This window comes from Poromitra crassiceps (genome assembly GCF_964638095.1).
Source record: "Poromitra crassiceps genome assembly, chromosome: 23".
In the NCBI taxonomy this organism is placed as follows: domain Eukaryota; kingdom Metazoa; phylum Chordata; class Actinopteri; order Beryciformes; family Melamphaidae; genus Poromitra; species Poromitra crassiceps.
The window spans coordinates 3,456,192-3,466,999 of NC_139639.1; positions in this window are offsets into that span (position 1 = coordinate 3,456,192).

Sequence of the window (10,808 nt, forward strand, 5' to 3'; positions counted from 1 at the left end):
TGCTAGTGAAAGCGTCCTCTTTTGTGATGAGATGGCCGGTTTCTTTTTGATGACTCCTCCATGCAGCTCATGTTTGTACAGTGTTGGGCAAGTTACTTTCAAAAGGTAATATACTACATATTACTAGTTACTCTCATTTGAAAGTAATAAGTTACTTTACAATATTACTGTCTGAGTAGAGTAACTTGTTACTTATTACACTACTTTTGCATTACTTTCACCAAAACAGCAGCAGCAGCAGAATGACATCGCCGCCCCGGTCCATCCCGAAAAAGAATGTCAACCGCCTTGAAGTCAGTGTAAACAATCCAAAATTCTAAATGTTATTCTTTTCCTTTGTTATTGTCATCTATAGTGGTTATAGGGTTCCAAAAGCACGCACAAATCGCTTGAGGAACAGTTTCTTCCCGCAGGCCACGAGACTCCTTAACATACACAAATAGTGTAGTAGCCGTACTGTACCGTACTGTAGCTGCTACCATTACGTATGTCTAATGTTTAATTGTATGTTTAATAAGGTACATGCTATTTGCACCTGTATGTCAAATACGCCGAATTTAAAATGTTTAAGCACGTCTAAAGTATGCACATGACATGTGCACCTATGTGCAGTGAATATGCCACTGTCTCTGACTTGTCTTATCACTACACTGCCTTATTGCTTGTTGTGTCTCTTGTTGTTTTTGCACTCATATGCCCTGTTATATTTGTACTGTTGTAAACGGAGTCCACAGCACAAGAATTTCACACGTGATACTTGTACCATGGAGTGACAATAAAAATCTTGAATCTATTTGCATAAAAACAGACAGTTTGATTAGAAATGATTCTATCTTTATTTAAATATGTGCTTTGATTTAAAAAAAATAATAACTAAATTTGTAACTTGAGTTACTTGACAAAGTAACTGGTATAATATTACTGAAATCCTATTTGTAATAAGTTATATTACTGAGTTACTGCTAAAAGTAATATATTACATGTAATATGTTACTTTTGTAATGAGTTACCCCAAACACTGTGTTTGTATAAGCAGCGCTGCACAGGGGAGCTGTGTGTGGACCATGACTCCAGCACCAGCTAACACCTTCCAGCAGCTCCTCTGGTGCCTTCACTTTACATACATTCTAACAGCAGATCTTCTTGGTCTTCCAGCCCTTGTCTCGACTTCAACAGTTCCCCTTAACTTAATTTCTGCAGCCAGGGAGTTTAGATGTGGTTTTATAGCCTTTTCCCCTGAGTCAATTATCTGTATTTTCAGGTCCCCGGGCAGCTGCTTAGAGGTCCCCATGGTTGTTGATTGTAAAAACACCTGCAGTTAGAAGGACCAGGGAATTTATTCAGCTCTGGAACTGTCTTCACCTAGATTGAATTAAGAGCTAATGACTCAATTAGCTAAGGGATCAAGGGTGCCGAAACATTAGCACAGACCACATTTACTGTTTTATTCTTTGGTAAACTAAGCAAATAAAGAGTCATTGTTGTGCATTGCAATTGGCAGAAATGTTATGTTCAAGTTTGTTCCCTGAGCAGAGGTTGTGTTTTATGTTATTGATTTGATGATTGGTAAATCATCGAAATATACCATTCGTTCAGGTGTGCTCACATTTCTGCATATACTGTAGCCACAACTTCAACCAACTGCACAAATACATCCATAGTAGCATATCCATCCAGCTACAGTAGGCCTATTGGATTGTATAGTAACCTTGCTACTAGCTAGATGGATAGTTAGCATAGGGTGGCCAGTTCTGGACTCAAATTCATTGATGAAGTTATTATTGATTGTCGAAGACGGCTGGTCAGAACTGGCCAGTTAGCGGAAAGTTACATTAGCAAAAGAAATGCAGGAAGGACTTTTACTAAGGTAACTTTTACTCTGAATGCATTTTAAAACAGGTGATTTTTTACATGAAGTACCTTTACTTTTTTACAACAATATAACTTCACTAATTCAGGACTTCTACTTGACTGGGATATTCTGTTAGTGTAGTCGACTACTTTGACTGGGATATTTTTCGCTCCTGCAAATGACTAATCTCAGCTTTAAATCCTCGGAGGATTAAACGAGGAGACGCTGAATAGAGACGGAGAGAGAGAGAAGTGCGTTTGATTATTCTGAGAAGATGATGGATGAGGAAGGTTGGGATAGAGGCTAAGGCTGTATTTTATTTGCAGACCTCCATACATCTCAGATTTGAGTGGGAAAGAGTAAATCCGATAAGCAAAAGAGATAAAGAGGAAAGATTGATTGTGTGAACTACCGTGGGAGAAAATATTTCTCTGATCAAATATGCACGCTCTGAGCCCTTTATGTGTTTATGATTGACAGTGGTGGTGGGATGGGGGGATCGGCGGAGAGCACAAATCCCTGCTCTATCAGCGCTAACATCAGATTCTCCAGCTGATAGTGGAATTAACAGCAGCCAGACTCTCGCCAGCTCTATGAAATCCCCCGTCTGTATTTCTGTCTGTCTGGCTCATTGTGTCTCATTGTTTTAGCATTCTTGGCGCAAAACAAAAACGCCTCCCTCTTTACCCCCCACCATACCCCCCCCCCCCCCCCCCCCCCCCGCTCACCTCCCCCTCCTCTTCCCCAGTCTCCCTCTCACTCTCTACTCAATTAAAATTAAAGCTTTATTTTTAAATGGATTAGCAGCAGTTTCACCAATTCCTACTGAGTTTAAGAGACTGGAATGAGTTATTGATCACATAGGCATGCACACGCACAGACACGCACTCATCTGCCATGCATGAACAGTCATGCACAGAGAGAGAGAGAGAGAGAGAGAGAGAGATATTTGAAGACCCCAATGAGGCTGTTGATGTCACACTGAGAGAGAAATCAAAGCAGTTATAATCCAATGTGAAATTGGGCTGGAGAAACAACAGTGAAGAAGGGGCTTTAGAGGGTTCAGATGGCTTCTCCGCTCCATAACGCTAAAGAATTACCAACACAGGGGGCATTCACGACAGCCCAATTTCTTCTCAGACTGAAAGCTCCAAATGTTGATCGTTTCAGGAGGCCCAGAAGATGTATGTTGGTGTGTGGGTTTGTACGTCTCTTCCAAATGTCAGCGACATTGTTATCAATGAACAGTTAGTTCTTCTAAATGGCATCCGTCTTCGCGAAAGGACGACTGGCAGCGGTCGTGTCTTGCAGGCACGCACGCTTCTTCTGCCCCGAAGCATTAAGACCGTGACAGACGCTGTGAGGCATTGGCCTGGAGCAGCACTGCTCTGGAGCAGCAGCACTGAAAAGGCTCAACAGCCCCAGATGAATAGATGGTAATTAATACACATAGCACCCGGGAGACCGCAGTACAATCTCAGGGCAAATTACTCCATCAATAAAAACGGCCCGGAGACACAGTGAGAGAGAGAGAGGCAGAGAAACAGAGAGAGAGAGAGAGAGAGAGAGAGGCAGAGAAACAGAGAGAGAGAGAGAGAGAGAGGCAGAGAAACAGAGAGAGAGAGAGAGAGAGAGAGAGAGAGAGAGAGAGAGAGAGAGAGAGAGAACAGCACATTCAGGCCAAAGTGCTCTCAGGTGCAAATGTGTTTGACGATGAGTGTGAAGCGGTTTCAATCAGTCGACCTTCCCCAGACACATAAACGTATAAAAAAGAAAGAAAAAGCGGTAAACTAGTTTTAAAGGCTGCACTTTGGAAAAGGTCATAAGAGAGAGAGAGAGAGAGAGAGAGAGAGAGAGAGAGAGAGAGAGAGAGAGGGAGGATACAGAGTAAAACACAATAACAGAGAAAAGGATAGAGCGAGCTTGTGTGTGTGCATGCATCCATAAAAACACATTGACTGTGTAATAATCGACAACATCACAGTTAGAATAAGACAGGCTATGGGGGCTGAGCCTTGAAGTTATTTTGGAGCAAACGCTCAAAACTTTCTGGGCAATTCAATATCCCCCACCAATTATTATTTTCTTTTCCTCCCTCTTCTTCGCCTCCCAATTCCCTCATCTGTCTATCTCCTCTACCATCATCATCATCTCAATTCCCTCATCTTCTCTCTATCTCCTCTGCCATCATCGCCATCTCAAAATGATGAAATTTCAACTTAAGACATTTGGGGGGAAAAGATCAATGGGAGGAAAGGCATAGCTTGGACATGATGAAAAACGCTCTTCCTTTTCCCACTGCCATCCTATTCCCTATGCCGGCCATTATCTTCTCTGCTAGCGTCCTGCTCCAGGCTCAGCTCTGCTCAGCTCAGCTCAGGTCCAGGCCTTTCTGCTCTGTTCTTTACTCTGAGGTCTATGTCTCTGGACGTCCCTCCTCTGCCCCCCCCCCCCCACCTGCTGCGGGAGAATGAGGGACAGATTATCCCATTGATCACACACATGTGAACACTTTACCTGCCTGAGGGCACAGTCCAGACGGCACACAGCTCCCCCTGGGGGAACCCGGTCAGGTTCGCACTCATGATCCGGTCAGCTACATGTAGCGGTCTTTCCGACAGATCAAAGGCTGAGTGAGCGGAAGAGATACAGAGTGATGGGAAATCATATATATGTGTCCCACAGCGGCTCGCAGACAAGATGAATTCAAAGTGAACTGGACGAGTAGGACTGAACCCTCGTGGGTCGGACGTATTTCCTCCTCAAACAGCTTTTCACTGTCAACACATCAAAGAAACAGGAGGTTAAATGCAGACTAGGGATGTCACGATACTAGAATTTCTACTTCGATACCGATACCCAGGAAAATATCGATACACGATACCATTTTCGATACCACGCAGGGGGATGACAACACATCAAGAGGCATAAAAAATTAAGATTACAGATTATGCCTGCTCTAGTAATCAGCCTATCATAACACAGCAGATTACCCCTGCTCTAGTCATCAGCCTATCACAACACAGCAGATTACCCCTGCTCTACTAGTCATCAGCCTATCAGAACACTTTGAGCTTGTTGAAGCCATCGATACCCACCAATGATATCACTAGTATATTTGATTTTTCATTAAGAGAAAGGACTGCTAACCATAATGTTACAAATGAGTATTGTATCCGTAATTCTTTTTTAGTATTAATAATAATTAATAATAGGAGAGATCGCATAACATTTCACTCGGACCAAAGCGTAAAAAAAAATGCGGGTTTAAAGAACATGTTTTTTCAATGTTTTTTTTTTTTATTTTGGTCCAAGTGAAATGTTCTATGGTCTCGCCCGATTCTAAATATCGCTGAACCGTTTGGTTTGAACAAGTACATTTTGTTTACAATTTTTACAAGCATTTTACGAAATGTCTATGGGAAAATTGCGGAGGAAAATCTCTGGTGCAGTGCTGAAGCAGGAAGTGACGTTCACTTTGCCTCTCTATTGTAATGATACAAAGCTGGTGGAAACATTTTAAATAGCTTTAAACGTGCAACTGACTGCAATGTGTTCTCTTTGTTATGTACAGTGAGAGGCACTGCTGCGTCAGCAACATCGGCGAGCAACACAGTCAGTCCTCAGCGCACGTCAACACAATGTGATTTATCCTCACAACAACAGTCGCACACGAGGCAAAGAAACGCCTCCGTTAAACACTTCACTCCTCTCTCTCCCTCAACTCCTCTTGTGCAGGAACACTGTTGTAAGAAAAGCCACGAACAGCATTTCATTTTCCTGTTGAACATTCAGTTTGCGATGCTCCACACATGCAACCTGTGCCTGCCTCGCAGTGCCTCGGCCTCCTGAATGTGAATAATTAGATTTCGAAGTTGCTGACGCTGCTACGCTCGCGTGGCTGGCGGTTGATTCCCCACCTCAACGAACCCGCAGTCCCGCCCGCCAGAGAGAGCTGAATGGAACGGCTTTGCTGTAGCGGAATGAAGATTGCTTTTCGGAAAAAACTGCTCCAACATATGCAGAGGAATCCAGAACGGATAATTCATTCTGCGCTCCTGTCATTATCTTCGCCTGCTTGTCAGTGGCGACGGCGGTATCTCCTCCATTTTCTATTCTCATTCTCCATCAGCATAATATTCATCCGTTCATCCCCCCTAACCCAGTTCTAGTTAATTCCATGTACATCTCCAGTGTCTAAGCTCCTTCTTTATTCACCAGCACAATACAAAATGCCCATATCTGCTCCTAAAGACGTGTGGAACATTAGACTCATCTCTCAATGTTAGCTCCATAAAGACACGTCACCATTTTTCCCCCTCACACTGACTGAATAATTATCCACAACACAATCATTAAGTTCAAGTTTAATTGGACTCCCTGTAGTAAAGTCACCCCAGAGCCCTGTGGGATCCAGGCAGACTACATAGTTAATGCTATTTCACGCTCCACCATACTCCACGGTGAGGGAGGGCAGAGAGAGAGAGTGGCTCCCACTGGGTGTGCTGGACACACACTCGGTCTGTCCTTTGAGCGCAGCCTCCATTATATATATATAAGGACAAATGGGGACAGCAAAGCTTCATCCAACCCGGATCTCGGCTTGTGCCCCGAATTTGGAACGCAGAAGGCCTGGAGCGATGTTAGCTGACTTTATCGGCCACGGCACGTCCATAGGGGGCTTGTGTTGTCCTTGAAACATTCCTTAAGACTTTGGCCCAAACTTGTCAGAGGTACACTTTTCAAAATAGAAACGCCTTGCTTGGGCTACTCAAGAAACTTAAAGGGACAGGTCCAACCCAAATCAAAAATACATCTTTTCCAATTACCTGTGCTATTTATCCATCTAGATATTCTCCTTCTTCTTCTTCTTTAAGATTTATTGGCGGATCCATCTAGATCATTTTGGTGTGCAGTTGCCGAATTTTGGAGAGGTTTGGAGAGATATGTTTGCCTTCGCTCGAACACAATGGAACTGGGTGGCACTCGGCTTGTGGTGCTCAAAGCGCACACAGAAAATATATAGCTACATTTGAAAAATTCAACAGCAATGTCTCTCTCCAGAAATCATGACCCAGTTACTAAAGATAATCCACAGACCTTGTTGTGACATGTGGGAACTATTTTCTTTCGCCCGCTAGCTACACCCGCTAGCAGCAGCAACATTAAGCAGCGACATTAAGAAGGAGATTTATCCATTTGGAGGGCTCATTTTCATTTATGGAAGACTTCATTTGGAAGAATTAATTTAGCCAAACGAAAATGTGATTTTCAATCGGCAGCAATTGAACAAAGAACGATTCACTCAGATTATGCATTTCATCTCGTTATGAGGCTAATAAACATTGACAAATCAACTGGATGAGAGTGTGCATTCGGTCAATTAAGCCCGTAGAAGTGCTCGTTATAAGCAAGAATAACTCCTAATGCATTCATGATGCCGATAGTGTATTTGTATATGTCCTGCGGCACATCCACACATGAATGCATCATATGTTGTATACTTATGTTGTATGTTAGACAAATTAAACAGATTTACTAAGGTTTCGATTGGGCCTTATTGACAGAGTTTATGGTGGCGGTCAATTTTAGAGCTATATGTGGAGAACAGCGGCAGAATGTCATGTGATGCAGCTCTGGGTTATCATTCGAGACACTGCCCTCTCTTGGTCACTCCACCCAGGTTGGAAAGAGTTGATGTCAAATTCAACTGATGATTACTGATGGGCATAGCAATGTGTGATTCAGCTGGAAGAGCACAGTCCCAACCGACAAAGGTATGAATGAGTCATCATCGCAAGTCTATTTGCCAGCAGCAACACCTCCTCTCTCATCCCATATAAAGCTGGCCTGCATTCACGAGGGGGTACGGTGGCGCAGTCGGTAGCGCTGTCGCCTCACAGCTAGAAGGTCCTGAGTTCGATTCTCACCTGGGACGCTGTGGGCGCTGGGGTTGTGTCCCCCCCCATATCTTCAGTGCCTACTGCCCAGGTGGGTTATCTCGTCGAAAGGGCCTTTCTGTGTGGAGTTTGCATGTTCTCCCCGTGCTCCCCAGGGGGTTTCCTCCGTACATAACCCCCCACTAAAAACATGCAGAAGATCGTCATCCAACCAGTGACGACAACATCCGAAGTTGGTCCCCGGGCGCTGGAAAGAAAAAGCGACCACTGCTCCTGGCCTGCCCCCCGGAGGAAAGGACAAGCCTGGATGGGTTAAATGCAGAGGACAAATTTCACCGGCCACCGTCAGCATGAGTGTGTGTTTGTGGCCGCATGCATGTGTTGGGTGTGTTCGTGTGACAATAAAAGACGGGCTTGTCCGTCTACTGTTTAAAAAAAATAAAAAATAAAAAATAACGTCCATATTTTAATCTGTTGTCACAGTTTCTCCTTAGCAACCTCTGAATCATATACTTAAACTAATATGCCTCAAAGCTTGAGAATGAATACAACACTGTATAGAGAAACACCTCCTTGCTTTGTCCAATGGACGGGACAGATTGAATAACGATCCACTCAGGTCTTTACAAAAACATCCATTACCTACAAAGAAACCAAAATGGCCGATAGAGTGCGTCGTCAGTCATCATCACATAGGGAACGAAGTGTTGGTCTTTCTGTTGATCTGCCTGGCACTGACAGCTAGACAGCAGTCAGCAGAGCAAGCCTGAAGCGCCATCTACCGCAGCTGTTCGCTGTGAGAGTGGCGCTCTCTGCTGGTGAATAAGACTATTATAGCCTTATGATGTCCAGAGTAGACCAATGTGACTGTAAAAGTCCACCGATATTTAAGACAAAAGTGGGACACAGTGAGAAATTGCAGCCATAATAAAATCTCCACTATACACTTGTAACGTTACAATATTGATCACGTTTGCCCATTTTATTGTCAAAAATTCAAAAAAAATTTTTTACGTCTATTGTTTATAATAAAGAGTGTTGTTGCTTTAGTTGTCGGAAATCTTTGGAATTGATTTGATACTGGGTTAGATGTGTTTATGATCAGATTACTCCAGCAAAGGCCTATAGGTACAATGTGGGCTAACCTCTGCCCCTTCTTCAGCTCTCTCATCCCTCCTCTTGGGGGTTGACAGCTGTATGGCTCCAGTCAGCGGGCCCTGTGACTGACACGCCATGATGCTTTTTCTTTTTTCACTCTCCGCCACCTGTGCTTGGCTGTCAGGCGGTGCCTGCAGAGGGCGACGGTGCCGCCATCTCTGCCCAGGAACAACGGGACTCTGTGACAAAGGCTCCCCACCCGACGCTGCCCAGGGGACCCCCATGTCGCAGCAGGTAGGCCATTTCTTCCACTTTCTCCTGCTCGAGGTCAAAGGTCGGGCTTCATTTACGGGGGGGGAGAGGAGAGCCATGAGCATAATAACGGTTAACATGAACCCTTTCTTTATGTATATTTATAAGCACAGTGTGTATTATTCTGCTGTCTGTCTCTCCTCTGGCACTGTTGCTTCTATTTATAGGCCTGCTAGGTCGGACATTATCTCGAGTGTCCGATTATAAATGTCATGTAGGTAAAGAGACATGATGGCCTCAATGCATTCGTCTGTGATTCTCAAGGTTATGAAACTGTGTCGGGGTTATTCGTATAAACCCGGGGGAAGCTGGCTCGACTTGTATGGCTTCGTGCCACTAAATAGGAGCACATGATAAGAACACAGAAAGGAAAAAAAATATCTACAGCACAGCGCGTTGAATGATTATGTATAAATAGCTTTTATTTTGAAAGTAACAGCTAAGCAAGAATAGCATTTCTAAAAATACCAACAAATCCATAGGCTTGACTAGACTGTATGTCCGGATCTACTCAATTATGAGTCAGTTATGAGCAGCCTCTCTCTCTCTCTTTCTCTGTGTGTTCCTCACTCTCTCAGGGAAGGGGATGGAGGAAAGCTACGAGACATTCGAGGAGGAGTTAGGGCCGCCAAGACCACCGAAGCCTGTTCGCCAGACCCGCAGACCAGGTGGGGGTGCACGTACACACGCACGCACACACGCACTAGGGCTGGGTATTGGCAGGGACCTCACGATACGATACGTATCACGATACATGGGTCACAAGACGATTGTATCACGATACATTGCGATACAATACATATTACGATATATTGCAATACTCTACATAATTGACTGAAAATTTAAAAAATAGAGCTGAAAATACAACACGCTGTGTGTGTACCACCCAGGTAGTGGAATAATATGTACATCACTTTATATTGATAACTTAATGCACAAATTGAGTCAAAACTACGGAGTGTTGAGTGTGTTACTGAACATACTGAAATAAAAAGTATTCTTATTGTGTCACTGAACAGACGGCTGTGCAAGAAATTGATATGGCGATATATCATGATATCTTTCTGAAATATCGATACAGTATTGCGGAAAAAAATATCGCGATATATTGCCCTAACGATTTTATTGCACAGGCCTAACACGCGCGCGCGCGCACGCACGCACGCGCGCGCGCACACACACACACACACACACACACACACTCAAGCCGTTAACGCCATCACAACACAAGCTCTCTCATCTGAAGTATACATTCTCACTTCCAGGTCAGTTGTTGAACACTGAAGTCTATAAATACTGGAGAGCAGAATATGCTGCTGGTGGTGGAGGCACCATAGCTCTGTAGACACCAGTGGCCATTGGAACATGATCCCAAAGCAAAAGTCACAAGCGCCCCGGTGATAATTAGCCACACATCGTCATACGGCACGGATGGTTGTGTTCAGATCACGTTCATGTCATTCAACATTTTAGTGCGAAAATCTTGCCACGCCCTAAACACACACTCTTCCTTCTTTCCTTTCACATAACTTGACTTGATTGGCTACTTGCCTATGTTCCAGTTATCCAATCCAGGCAGAGAATTAACAGTATGTCACTATGAGTGTTGAGGTATGTTTTAATTTGTAAAGGGCTGATGGTAATAT